Source organism: Sinohyriopsis cumingii, chromosome 7 (assembly GCF_028554795.1).
Source record: "Sinohyriopsis cumingii isolate HCF-2022 chromosome 7, ASM2855479v2, whole genome shotgun sequence".
In the NCBI taxonomy this organism is placed as follows: Eukaryota; Metazoa; Mollusca; class Bivalvia; order Unionida; family Unionidae; genus Sinohyriopsis; species Sinohyriopsis cumingii.
The window spans coordinates 82960308-82974123 of record NC_142967.1 but is presented as its reverse complement, the minus strand read 5'-3'; positions in this window follow the sequence as shown (position 1 = coordinate 82974123).

Sequence of the window (13816 nt, the reverse complement as noted above, 5' to 3'; positions counted from 1 at the left end):
AGACAATGGACAAACACCTATACAACATAAACAAACACAAAAATTGAGGCAAGAAAGCAATTTCTTTTCCAGGCATAAGAGTGGCCCTGATAAGGGCCTTTAGGTTTAAGTTAACATTATTCCGTTAACATAGTAGGCATCGTATAGGTCTTCTTCTTTTCCTCAAACTTTGACTTCTGGTCCGTAAATCAGAACCCTCTTCAAACAGCCTTGTCTCTCCACATAAATTCTTCTTTTCCAAACGCTTGTATCCGTGATCCTGAGATTGTGCCCTACTTGTGGACAAGGCATACATACCAATAAGGCCAAGTCACACGTACGTTCAGGAAAGAAACGATGTCACATTTGTCACCAAATCGTGGACTTTGAACATCAATGATACATTCAAAATTACCAACCACAACAGGAAGATGATGAGCACAAGAAGAAAGGGAATTTCATCTTTTTCGATTTCGAATGCATGCAAGAAACTGGCATTCACATTCCTAATTTCTGTGTGGCTCATCGAGCGTGCGAGAAGTGCATCCAATAGCCTATCTTTAGCCATTGCCTTCACTGCAGCAAGATTCCTGGAGGACGTGAAAAAATCTTTCTGGGACCAAACACGCTAGCCGATTTCGCCGGATGCATCTTAGACCCCATCGATGAAACGTGGAGCCAAGAGGACATCAAACGTTACGGAGATTGTCGTCGTCATGCTACAGTGATGGCAAAAAATTTATCGGGATATGATGGACAGTTTCTTGAGATACTATACGGAACAAGGTACTGAACGTCCTAAAGTGACTTTGAACGCAGCCAAAATCATTTCCATGCAAGTCGGACAAGTAAAGTTTACAGATTCGATGAAATACTTGGCCATGCCCAAAACGTTTGGAATGGCCAAAGGTTATTTTCCTCACTTTCTCAATACCGAAGCCAGTCAACACACCGTTCTACCCCATTTGCCTGAGGCTCACGATTACGACTCTGACAACATGCGTACCGAACAACGAGAAGCTTTCTACGCTTGGTAGCAAGTTCACGTTTAGGACCCCTTTCGACTTTCAGGAAGAAATATTAAAGTAGTGTCGTTCCGACGTGGACATTTTACGACGTTGCTGTGGAAGATTTCGAGAACTGTTCATAAAGTTTTGGATGACACCGAGGGGTCGATCCTTTGAAAGAAGCTTGCACCATGCCAAAGCATGTTCCTTAGTGTACCTCAATTATTCATGCCAGAAAACACCCTGGCTGTCATCAGTCCTCAAACAAACTACTTTGTCGAACGTCAGTACTCGGTCAAAGCCATACGCTGGTTATATTACTTGTGCCACAAAGAAGACAAATGGACCCAGCACGACCGCAACGGAGGAGGCGAAAAGATCATCGGAACTTATTCGGTGGATGGCTGGGACTTAGAAAACCCCAAGATCGTGTACGAGTTTAACGGTTGCTTTTATTACTACAAGTCAGTTTTTACAACGGACCATGGAAGACTTGTACGAGACCACTTGTCAGCAGCGATTGAAGTTAGAACAGCAGGGATACCAAGTGGTGTAAATGTGGGAACACAAGTACGATCACCTTTTAAAAACCGATCTCGAATTTAAACGCATCGTAGAAAGTTACAAGCTGGTCGATCCACTGAATCCGCGAGACAGTTTGTCAAAGCCCTACGCTGGTTACATTACTTGTGCGACAAGGAAGACTAACAGATCCAACATGTCCGCAACGGAGGAGGCGAAAAGACTATCGGAACGTACTTGGTGGATGGCTGGGACTTAGAAAACCCCATGATCGTGTACGAGTTTAACAGTTGCTTATTTCATGGATGTCCCGTCTGTTACCCTCAACGCAGCAGTAAAAATCAGTTTTTACAACGAACCATTGAAGACTTGTACCAGGACACTTGTCAGCGACGCTTGAAATTAACAGCAAGGATACCAAGTGGTGGAAATGTGGGAACACGAATACGATCACCGTTTGAAAACCGATCCCGAGTTTAAACGCATCGTAGGAAGTTACAAGTTGATAGACCCACTGAACCAGAGTGATAGTTTGTACAGAGGACAGACAAATGACACCTGTTTGCTGTACCACGCTGACGAAGAGAAAGGAGAAGAAATCAAATAATCGGACATGTGTTCACTGTATCCCTACATGTGCAGATATTGTCTCTTTCCTACTGGGCACCCGCAATTGCTGATGGAACACATCGACCTGGACAAAATTCGACAATACGAAGGCTTGATCAAATGCAAAGTTTTGCCTCCCACCAAATTGTACCATCCCGTGCTACCTCACCATTGTTAAGGAAAACTGATGTTTCCCTTGTGCCATACTTGTGCCGAAACGTGCAACCAATACCAGCCTTGTGAGCGCACCCAGGAAAAACACGCCTTGACGGGAATGTGGGTCAGCGTGGAATTGTTCAAAGCTTAGGACCTGGGATACCACCCTTTAGAAGTGTACGAAGTTTACCACTTTCCCAAGACACAAAAATACCACAAGGGCGACGAGATTCAGAAAGGCATTTTCGCAGACTACGTGGATGCCTTTTTAAAACTTAAACAAGAAGGCAGTGGCTATCCTTCCTGGTGTCACACTCCAGAAGATCAAAAGAAATTCAAAGAGAAATACTGGGAACAAGAAGACATCACTTTAGACCACATCGAGAAAAACGAAGGCAGGCGATCGTTTGCCAAAGTGATGTTAAATTGCTTGTGGGTTAAAATGGCACAACGACCGTGTTTACCCAAGACGGAATATTTGACAGAACCTTCCCGCTACTTCCAGATGATTCACGACAAAACCAAATACATGAAACACGTGGACGTCGTTCATGAGGATTTGATCTTAGTCAATTACGAAGAAGATCTGGGCTTTGTATAAGCCGACGAATTTGGAAATGTCATCATTGCGGCTTACGTGACAGCCCATGCTCGCTTAAAATTGTACGAAGCTTTAAAACTGTTAGCAGATAGCCTTCTGTACTTTGACACGGACAGTTGCATCTACATCGATCGCCTGACATCAAAGGAGACCGTTTAGGAGCCTGGACAGACGAACTCACCGACGAGAAGATTTTAAGTTTCGCTAGTGGCGGTCCTAAAAATTACGGCTACGAATACCGGGACAAACAAGAAGTGCACACGGACTGTAAACAGAAAGGATTGACTCTCAATTATCGCACCATTCGAGTGGTGAACTTTGAGGTATTGAAAGAAGCTTTGCAGTCTGGAGGGGATGGAAACTTTAAAGTGACCACCTATCAACCGAACAAGATTGTACATTTACCCACTCACCAAATCGTCAGCCGACCTTTGGAAAAACTGTATCAAATTGTGTACCAGAAGCGTCTTCCAATCACTTCACTTTGCCGTACGGTCACGTCGGTATTGGTCAGCATATAAAAAGCGAAAATATGCAAGACCGATAGTTCATTGTGACTACCAAGACCAAGCGAACAAGATGAATCCGTTAAAAGAGATATCATTCAAGTTCGGGGATTGTAAAATTAATTTACCTTCCCATAGTGTGACTAGTAGTGGATGGATAAGACCCATGCATTGCGACGGAATTTGTCCGGAAGGAAACTGTAAGTGTTCGTGCGGTTACCATTATAATTGCGTAACCGAGTGTGCAGTGGAGTACGGTGCTATGATTTGCAATGTGAGCGATGCAGTAAAGCATCATGGGAACTTTGTTCTCACTACTACTACCATTACACCTACCATAGAAAGTGATGATGTGCGTGTCAAACCTGACGGATGCGAAAGGGATGCCACTCGTCATCGTGGACCCTTTACTAGTTTTCATTGTGGATGTCAACTTTTACGTCTACCACCCTACGGATGTCATCCAATACTGAGAAAACTCCTGTTGATGTCACCCTTCCCTCATCGAAACGAACCTGTGAAAGACGAATACGTTCCAGGAGGACACTTGTGTGACATTACCCCTTGTAAAGCCGGTAAGAACATTACACATTGTCCCTAGGACATCTTGATTACCGAAAATAATGTTGTACAGAAACTTGTTTCTATTCCACTTTGATCGTTTTGATGTGTATTTTATTGTTATACTTAACCCTTTGGCTTTTATGTATTTAGTCTTTCGTGTTTATTTTTTAAATCAATAAACGTGTCCTGAAAAGGTATAAAAACTCTTGTCTTGTCTGTCTTCGTGTCACAAGTGACATTCCTGGCACTATGACTACCTCTACTGTCTCTGCTCCCTCTTGCTCTACTGTAAAAGTCATCGACGAATACTTAGATCGTGCCAGTTGGGAGGCTTTGTATCGTCGCCATCCCTTTAACATGCTCATTGCTGGACCTAGCGGTTCAGGCAAAACCGAATTTGTCAAAAGTTTGATCGAACATAAACATCATTTGATCGATCGTCCACCTCAACGCATCGTGTGGTGTTACAAAGAGTGGCAATCGGCGTAAAGTCTCTTGAGAGAAAGTCAAGGCGATTCCATCGTGTTTGTTGAAGGCATTCCTAACGAAGACGACGGAATCGTGTCTGACCCCCGTCAATACCCATCTGGTCATTTTCGACGACATGTCAGGAGAAGACGAAGAAGAAATTAAACTGTGGTTTACGCGCAAAGGGCATCATGGTAATGCTAGTGTCGTTTACATTACTCAAACTTTGTTTCAACAAAGTAAAGCCCATCGCACCATCAGTCTCAATGCTCATTACGTGGTCTTGTATAAAAGCCATAGAGATAAATCGCAAGTGCAAGTCTTAGCTAAACTGTTAGCAACGCCTTGGCTAACTCATGCGTACGACGATGCCACTCAAACTCCACACCCCTATTTATTCGTCGATTTGAAACTCACTACTCCCGATTTTTGGCGATTTCGTACCCATTTGTTTCACCACTGGTGTCAAAGACGGAGGGCCTGTCTTGTACATGTCTCCGTCGTCGACTTAACCCAAACAAATTTATAAAAAAAACCTCGGACACGTTTCGTCTCACTCACACAGCGTCAACACGACGTTCCTGGAAAGTGTTTTGCTTTTCGGTGATGTTTTTGATTTTGGGTGAATGATTTCCACCAAAGCCATTTCCTAGTGGGCTTCGTGATCTAATTGGATGGCCTGAAGTAATTTGGTCGTGTAACAGTACAAAGTGTTATGGGGAAACACCTCCATGGAATTGTCACTAAGTAAGGTTAAGTAAAATTGGTTATGGTTGTTCATAATTCCAGAGCTCTGTGGTTGTCCGAGAGGTTACTAGAAGTCAGAGCAGTGTCTCCGCCCAAAATGGGGTTGTTGTTGTTGCAGTGGTGACTGGCACTGGACGCAAGATTCCCATTATTCCCGTTCGAGGAGAATTTCAGGGATGGAATGGGAAGAAGGTAACCGATGCAACTGCTCAATAAAATGGTCCACAATTGTTTGTCTCCTTCTTGCAAACTCAAATTAGCAATGGCTTCACCGATGACACAATATACCACACAGATTTGGCAGAAAAAGACGATTTGCTTTTAAGGCACACGTTCTCCACACCACACCCACAACGGTTGCTTTTGTAGAGAAGAACTGGGTGAAGGAGTGGTCACTGCAGTGGTAACGGTAGATGAGGCTGTGTGAAAGGGCATGATGGTCACTTCTTTTTATAGTCGATGACTTGCGAAGCGTCGATCCAAGAATCAAAACTGGGAGGATATCCTTTCCAACGCACTTTGACTTCTTTGACACGTCTTTTTCCCACTTTACGGGTTCTTCGTTCGAGAATGCTTTCGATGTCGTACACGTCGTCTTCTTTTTTGGTGACACGTTGTAACTCGGGTAAGTAAAACGTTCCTTTTAACACTTCCCCGTTCATGTATTCCAATGTATAGACTGCAAGATGACGACCATTCATTCGTCCAGTGACACGAAACAATTCGGTCGTCCAGTTGGGCAAGTAACCTTTGTCGAAAGTGCGTTTGGTTTTGCCAATGCGCACCCAATCTCCTACGGCCAACACTCCACTTTTCTTGGGGACAGCCATCGTCGGGGACGTACCAAACAGGCGATCAGACACCAGCACTTCGTTCTCGAGAGTCACTTTTTGTGGGACACGTCCAATGCTTCGATGGTAAGATTGGTTGTACGCTTGCACCAGGTGCGGTAAGATGTATATGTACTTGAGAGTGTGGTGATGCGTAAAATATTTCCACATGCGTTCTTTCAAAGTGCGTTGAAAACGTTCCAAGATGCTGGTTTTGGATTCGGGACTCTCGGTGGTGAAAAAATGAATGCCACGTTTCTTTAATTCTTTTTGGAAAGCTTGGTTCAGAAATTCGGTGCCTTTATCAGTTTGCCATCGAAGAGGGTGACGACTGCTTTGTTTCAACACCAGTTGGAGTGGCTCGCACTAACAAGCTGCTCGATTTGGAAGTCAATGGCACGACTCAGGCAAATTTGGAAAAGATGTCGATGACACAAAACAAATATTTGTAGCCGTTATTGTAGGTGGCCAAGTGAGAGACATCGGCTAAATCGGCTTGCCATATATGATCTATGCCTTCCACTTGGGTGCGACTTCTGGAAAACTTTCGTCGAATGGGTTTGTGTAAAGTGTAGGTAGCATGTTCTTGTAACCATCGTTGCACTTGAGTTAAACGGAGACTTTTCAATCGAGTTTTGGCAGCACGATACAATTTCTGAACTCCTCCGTAACCTGCAAGATGGGATGGATCGTAGTAAATGCTGTCTAACACCTTCTCCATTTTTTGTTAATAAGTCACCCACTCTTCGCTTATGCTACTCTTTTTTTTCCGTGTGGTATTTTCTTGGTTTGTAATGCTTTGCGTGTCCGGCGAGCGATTGGTGTCGAGGAGGAGGATTTCTGAACAGTGGTAATCGGTTCTTGTTTCACTTCTATCTTCACCTTCTTTTTCTCTTCTGATGAAGAAGGGGTAGTCATCATCTTTTTAATCCATCCAGTTCTGGATGTAGGTGGTGCTGTTAACTTGCATACTTTCTCTGGTGGTGTTGTTAACTTGCGTACTTGTTCTGGCGGAGTTTGAACCCCTTCTTCTTCTTCTTCTTCTTCTTCTTCTTCTTCTTCTTCTTCTTATTCTTCTCCTTTTTCTATCTTGGTCACTTGCAGTAGTAGTGGTGGTGGACTTTTCATCAGGGTCTTACAATCTTTCAGACTGAGTAGAGCTGTTTCGTCTAAAGCTTTCTGGTGAAAGTGTTGCAGTCGTTACAATAGTTGACTGTACTTTTGCGATTTTTCTGTTTCGGACAAATCGTGGCGATCCATCAATGACTTCAATTCGTGTTATAACTTGGACATCTCGGTCAAACTGGATTGGGAGGCAAATGCGGGGTCCGTTGTTCTTGCCAACGATGGTATTCTATCCATCGTTTGTAAGGCACTAAAGCTAGTTTTCGTCCTTCCATTCGATGTCAAGAGCCACGTCTGTGATCTTGGGACTTTAGAGGTCCCTTTTATCTTGCTTCCACTAGTCCTCCCAACATGGTTCCCAATACTCCTTTCAGCAAGGGTCCTAACAATAGAGGCAAAATTCCTCCACGTTGGACCAACATCTTCTTCTTTTGACGAATGGGAATTTTCTTTTGAACCATTTGGCGAAGAACGTGACGATGTTTGTCAAAGCATTGTTTCTGGCGTTTTGACAAAGGTATCGTGCCTTTCAAGACGTTCAAACAACATTCGCACACGGTATCGATGACATCTTTGGAGGCCGTTTGAATGAGTTTTTTTCGCATGGGTGGAGAAGCTTTGGACAGAACAGACAACATGTCTCCATAGTGACCAAACGAGGAGACAGGCCTTTATTTTTCTTTCCTTTGGGTTTAGAAGAGGTATGTTTTCTGGGGGATGACATCTTTGGGTCTTCAGGAGCACAAAAACACTGATACCCATATTTTGTCTCAGACATTTTTTATACTGGAACGCGTCGCCAATGATTAACTTTACGACGTATCAACTTGATGACAGGCATCACACTTCGTGAAGGGGTTCGCAACGGACTAATCTGAGTCAGTTCTTGCTTGGACAAATCCAGTACATTCTGTAACATGCCCGATCTCTCTTGGACTTTAATTTTGGGAGCAGGTATTTTTTGAGCAGCTCACACTGCAGCTAAAGAGGAGGAGGGTGTCACCGCTGCAGGAGAAGGTCTTGGAGACACGGGTTTCCATGGTGTCATCAACTGAGGAAAAACGGGTGTCAAATGGGGTAGGGCAGGCATCGTTAGCAACGGAGAAGTGGATGAACCCGAGGCTACCGGAGATGCAGTCACCGTCGTTGCAGGTCGTCGTTTGCGAATGTAAGGTTGCGTTCTGGCCAAAGTGCCTCTCTTGCGGGTAGAAGCTGTTTTCTCTGGGCTTTTCTTTTTCTGGGGACTTTTCTTTTTCTGAGGCTGTGACTGGTCTTGACACCACTGCTCTTTTTCTTCTTTGGACTTCGTTTGGCCTTTTTCGGAGTGGCTTTTTTCTTGGGGAGAACTTTGGGAGCATTAGGATCCCATTTTAAGAGGGAGTGAATGATGACACCTCCTAGAGTACCGCTCCCTCCAGGTTTCAAAATGATTTGCTTTTTTGTTTAAGTATCGATGCGGAGATCGGCCAGTTATGTCAAGGTTACTTTGCTTCAATCAAAAAAGTGTTTGGTTTGAAGAGGAAACTGAATGATGCCTTGCAGTAATTGACGTGCTGTCACCGTAAGACTTCTTTCAGACTGGCTTCTAAGACACGAGCACGTATTTGTGTATTTTTTGGGAAGTGGCTTTGGTGGAAATCATTCACCCAACACAAATCAAAAACATCATCGAAAACCAAAACACTTTCCATGTGGAAATCCTGAATGCCCAATTGCAAGAAGAAATAAATAAAGTCGGGTTTTATTGGACCCAAGACCAGCAAGCAATCCATCCTTCAGTATCTACACATTGAAAATTCCTTCAGGTTATTATTTTAGTGGTGAACCTTTGGTGGCTACTATTGCGGAGAGGTTCGGCTTAGCCTTTGGCAAAGCCCTGAACAGAGCCAAAATAAGTGTGAAGATTGAGTACCATAAAGTGATTCATCGCCTCATGATCAAATTTCAGGAGACAGACACATTGTCCCTCAGGTATAATGGTAGCTTGTTTGAAATTTTAGGTGGACATCCACAGATAGTAACAAACAGATTGAGCCCCAAGATCAACAGTAATATGGATTTTTACAGGGCTTTTGGAAACCCGGTAGAACTGAACGAAGGACTCAATTTGATCTTTGTGTACTCCGATGCGGTGGAGTATAACGTGGTGGGACACCTCTCCGTTCCGTTACTGCGTGTCATTATTTTCAAAGTGGATAGTACCACGACCAATGACCAGGAAGGTGCAAACACCTATCATGTACACCGTGAATTTGTACATCCTCACTATTTGCCCGTCAGTAAGTCGTATTTTGACACTGTCAACTTTGCTATAAAAGGAAATCTGGGACAAAATATTCCATTTTCCAAAGGGAAAGTCACGGTGAAACTCCATTTTCGAAAACGATTCTCTAACGAATTGTAAGTCATGTATCCATTGTACCGGGGAGTTGCTCGACGGCGAGGACACGGCTTAGGAGATATGCTAAAATCAGCCTTTCGTTCGGTGGCTCCGGTGTTGAAACAGATATTAAAACGAAAATTGCACGCCTTGAAAGATGCCGCATTGACACACGGTAAAGAATTTCTCCAAAATGTCATCATCGACAAACAAAACCCAAAAGAAGCATTCATGAGAGCAGGCAAAAATGTATGCTGCAAACGGTTAAAGACATTTTGGGCCGACGAGACATCCTTTAAATTCCCTGAACTTTACTGAGTCAGGCATTCCTGCTTCCTTGACGAAACAGCAAGGACAAGGCAGAAAGAGACGACAAAGAAGACAACCTTTCACAAGACTTCACACTTCTAAAGCTAGAAAGACAAAGAAAAGAAGAACTGCTCGAGACTTAAACGTTTTTGATTATTAAATGTTAGAAACAAATGATGCACCGAGAGTCTTGCGTCTGTTCGAAGTCGGAACTGGATCTGTTTGCCATGCCACCCACCATGATGACAATGCAAGAATCCCAATGGATCGAATTTCATCCCATCTCCTCCTTGACAGCTTCAGTTCCCATCTAGTTTAAAATCAAAGGACAGTCTGAAGATTACATAGGTCTGAACAGTAGTTACTTGTATCTGAAAGTTAAAGTGAACGATACGGATGGTAGCTATCTAGATGCCGATGAGCCAGTAGCTCCTCCCAACAATTTCTCCTTGTTCAGCGAAGTAGATTTGTACTTGAATAACAAACTGGTCAGCAGCAGAATGGATACTTACCCGTATCGAGCGTACGGAAAAGAAGCCAAAAACACTCATCTGGATGCTTGCATGGTACGGAAACCTGACACAGCGGGCAAGTTCGATGAGGTGGCAGATAAAGATTGCACCAATAAGGGATTTGACGCATGTCAAAAGAAAATTGCTGGAAGTTTAAGTGTAGAAGTGATGGATCGCTTGCATTTGGACATGTGGTTATAAGAGAAGTATTTGCTGAACGGCGTAGATATTCGCCTGAAGCTGAATCTCAGCAGTACCACTTTCCATTTGATGGCTGGTGCAAACGATTACAAAACCTTCATCGAGGAAGCCAGACTCTACGTGCGACGTGTGGAAGTGTTATCAAAGGTGGGAAACGACATTAGTCACACTTTGAGCAGAACGACCGCTAAGTATCGGATACGACGCGTGGAAGTGAAAAAGTTTGCCATTGCCACTGGACTCCGATCCAAGATCATCTGTTCCAAGGACAGTTACCCAAGCGATTAATCATTGGTATCGCGAGCAATGTATCCTTCAACGGAGTCCACAATCAAAATCCTTTCCAGTTTAAGCACTACGACGTGTCCAAGATCGAAGTCAGTCGAGATGGCAAGACCTTGTGTACCAGACCCTTCGAATCTGACTTTAGTGCCAAGATGAATTACATGAGGTCGTACTTATCCATGTACGAAGGCACGGGACAGTTAGGAAGCAACACTAGTCATGGTATTACGTATGCAGGAGGCTAAGCTTTGTGTGCTTTTGATTTCGATCCAGACCAAATCAGGCCAGATTCGAGTGGAACTTAAGTTTGCTAAACCTCTACCTGAGACAGTGAACGTCCTCCTGTATGCCTAATTCGATAATACCATAGAAATCAACAGTTTGAGAGAAATCGTTCTCGACTATTAGAAGCCATGGAGGACTGTTAGCCCTCTTTACATAGTGGAGAATCTTTGGACAAGGAATGTGAGGAGCCTGTGGAAGCAGAATCCCAAGACAAAGACGAAAAGGACATCGTGATAAAGTCGAAATGGCCAGAACAAGAACAGTATTTAGTCTCCTGTTTTGCCAAACACTTGGCAGAAAAAAATTACGGAATTGATCAAGAAAGATTGCTATGGATGTCAAAACGATCATCCCAGTCAAATTCAACACGATAAATGTCTGATTCTGAGTCAAGAAGAAAAATTGGACGAGTATCTGGACAAAGCTTGGGGTCTCGTCTCGGAAGAAGCCGTGTTTCATCAGTGGTATAAAAGGCTTGTGTGAACACTCTTGGCCTCAGTTGACGCCTCTGGAGATCCGTCGCATCGAAACTCTCTTGGACCAGGGTACGAAGTCGGAGCTAATAGCCGTTTACTTGTTAGACATTTTCCAAGAGAAAGTCCAGATTGAATTGATCACTTATCATCACCTGTGAAGAAAAAACAAGAAAAACAAAAAACAACAACATGGATAACTGGGAACTGCATTACGTTTTGAACCACAGTTCATACACTGCTTCTTGGAATCCTGTCGTATGTGCTAAAGATGAACTACCTCATCGCAAACCTCAAGACCATCAAGCTTATGTCATCAACACGGACGACAGTCATCTCCCAGGAACCCACTGGGTAGCCGTCTACTTTCCTAAAGAAGGATGTATGGAATATTTCGATTCGTATGGATTGCCTCCTCTGGAAGACGATGTCATTGACTTTATGAGAAGAAATGCTCATAACACACGATTCAATAATGTGAAATTACAAGACACAGATTCCTTGGTGTGTGGACAATATTGTGTGTATTTTCTGCATCAACGCAGTCTAGGCTATTCTTTAGAACGTTTAGTGACTTATTTTGATCGTCATTCTTCTACAAACGATGAGAAAGTAGATCGATGGTTTTGTGACCATTCTGGTTATCTTTTGTCTCTAGCTAGGAAACCTAGTGTAAATCAATGACTTCCAACAGTTGAAATCTCAATTTAATTCACAACGTTGTCAACCATGTCCAAAATAAATGGTTATTGAAAAAAATGCTTGTTGTTGAATTGAATTGTTAATTGTTTTTTTCAATTGTTAATTGTTAGTTGTAAGTTATTTGAATAAAAAATGTTTTGAAAAAAATGCGTTTGTCGTTTGTTTGCCATTGTTATCATGAACCATGCTCTTTGACTTCTCTCTATCCCTCACATCAAAAACTATTTGAGCGTTCCGACTCAAAACCATATAGGCATGTTTTCGTTCATGTCCGCGCTTTTACCATAAAAGCGGAGGAGGCTCCAGTCTGACCTCGGCCATACATCCAGATCGCTAGGAACTAAATAGTACCTCGATCTGACGGCCTAATTAATAAGTGTTACATGAACACATAAAAGCCTGGGGGATGTGGCTCTTATTTCTTCCCCCAGGAGTAATTAAATAGCACGTTGTGCGTGCATTAAACAGTGACACATGCTCCATTGGAGCGAAAATCACTTTAATCCAAGTAAGTAAGTAAGTAAGTCTGACCACTCATTGTCGACTCATCCTCCTACGAAGATGTACTCAAGATTAGCCAGTCTGAACGAAGCTTACGTGAATTTGCATCGTGTCAGACAGTCTGATACCAAAGCCTGAAGAAATAGAGAATGTCAGAATGTTAAAAGTCACTGAAGACCTAATAGAAGAGCTCTTCAGAGAGAAAATAATAAGGGAAAATAAGAATGGACAGAGAAATACAGTCTTCAGAAACAGCAGAGAGTGCAGCAGGAACCTGACAGAGGTTTGTTTTTTCGACTGCCGTATCGACACTAAAAAGAGTTCTTCTTTTTCCGAAGAAGCAGACCCTATCCTGTGGGAAAGGCTGTCGCCAGACGAGGTCGCAATCTCAGATCATAAAAGATCGCCATAGCTCATTGTTCACAACAAACAGCCCTTTTCAGGGCTATCCAATACTAAAGAAAAGAAATAATCATTCAATTGCCAATGGTATGTTAGTCAGATAGAAAAAACAGAAGTACGTCTATAAGCACATTATTTATCTTGGTTAGAAAGTGTGACTCTAAGTCGTTCGTTTCAGTCGCTTGTCAAAAATGTTCAATGAGTGATTATTAATAAAAAAGTGAGTGTTTCTTTTACGTCCGCGCGTTTTTGGTGATAATATGGGTAATATAAATTTGGGTGTCACAGGATGTTTTCCTTCACGTCCGTTCTTAGTGGATATATAAAGAACGCTCGTCAGTCTGGCTACCCATTGTCAACCAGGCAAGATTGAAAAAATGAGCAGCAGAATCGCCATGTCAGACGACTCATAGAGGAATTAGCTATGGATGAGGATAAGGAAATGAAGTTAAAAGAGGAGAAAGAAGAGAAGAAGAAGAAGGAGGAGAAAGAGATAATTCTCTTGATAAGGCCCATTTGTAATGTCAAACCTATAAGAACAGAGAAACGACCGCCAGTCTTCGCAATTCCTAGCACAGAAGATTGGTATTGGGAACTGGAGCTGGAAGCATGCTGGCCCCAACACTAGAACAGACTTGAATTTTTAAAAACA